The sequence below is a fragment of the Fundulus heteroclitus genome, chromosome 3 (assembly GCF_011125445.2).
Source record: "Fundulus heteroclitus isolate FHET01 chromosome 3, MU-UCD_Fhet_4.1, whole genome shotgun sequence".
NCBI lineage: Eukaryota > Metazoa > Chordata > Actinopteri > Cyprinodontiformes > Fundulidae > Fundulus > Fundulus heteroclitus.
Genome location: NC_046363.1, coordinates 35316244 through 35317654, shown reverse-complemented (window position 1 = coordinate 35317654; position 1411 = coordinate 35316244).

Genomic DNA, 1411 nt, shown 5'->3' with positions numbered 1-1411 from the left:
TGCCAGCATTTCTATTTGGACAGGCGGACGGCGAGGAGGCTGTGGCAACAAGAAAGTGCAGAACGACGCCTACTAGCGGCCATAAATATATATTACAGCAATAAATAAATAAATAATATATACATTAAAACATTTATATCGTTTATATATATATATATATATATATATATATATATATATATACACCTTTTTACATGGTTTTGTTTGAATGTATGTTGTTTCTTGGCGACAATAGATAGATAGATAGATAGATAGATAGATAGATAGATAGATAGATAGATAGATAGATAGATAGATAGATAGATAGATAGATAGATATCTTTATTGTCATTTTGTATGCACACAGTGCGTACAGAACGAAATTTCGTTTGCATACAGCTTGAAAAGAATCACTCTAGAAATCACTCTAAAAATCACAGTATTTTTCAGGATAAAGATGCAGCAGCGATTTATGTAAAAACAATGTAACAATGTAAACAATGCATGGGAAATGGACAGTGTGCTATTCACGTATCCAGATGCAGCAGCAATTTATGTAAACATTTGAGATGAAGAACAATGTAACAATGTAAGCAATAGTCTATTTGTGGCTTCAGCATTTCAGAGTCCATTTTGTGGCTTCATCACAAAATTGCATTAGTGCAATGCTATGCCACGGAGTTTTCTGTTGGCCCATACACTCCTGATCAAAATCTTAAGACCAGTTAAAAAATGTAAATGACTGACATTTTTGCACCGTTTGATCTTAAGAAGGTTCTAAGTAGAGCTTAAAAATGCAAAAAGAAGAAATGGGGACAAGAGACCAAAAGTTGTGAGCAGGCAATTTATTGAAAACAACAACTTAACTCAAGTAGGCTGCTCGTCAGCTGATCAAAAGTGTAAGACCACAACTATATAAAAAAACAACAACTCCTAAAACAGAAGTTAAATGTCAAAAACTGAAGCTCCACCATTATTGTTGATCAAGAAATTTGTTTTGGCATGCTTGATGCAAAAGTGTTTGCATAAGGCTAATGTTGCTCCAAGTGGTGAAGATGGCTTCGCGAATTGGGCATCCACTGTCTGGAGCTGATGTCCATTTTTGTAAACCTCCCTTGCCGTCCATCCCCAAATGTTCTCAATTGGATTAAGATCAGGGGAACATGCAGGGTGGTCCAAAACAGTGATGTTATTCTCCTGGAAAAAAGTCATGGATGGTCAGACGGGCATTGTGAATTGTAGCGTTGTCCTGCTAAAAACCCGTCATTACCACACAGACGAGGGCCCTCAGTCATGAGGGATGCCCGCTGCAACGTCTCCACGTAGCCAGCTGCTGTTTGACGCCCCTGCACAACCTGGAGCTCCATGGTTCCATTGAAGGAAAAAGCACCACAGATCATGATGGCGCTCCCTCCACTGTGCCATGTTGAAA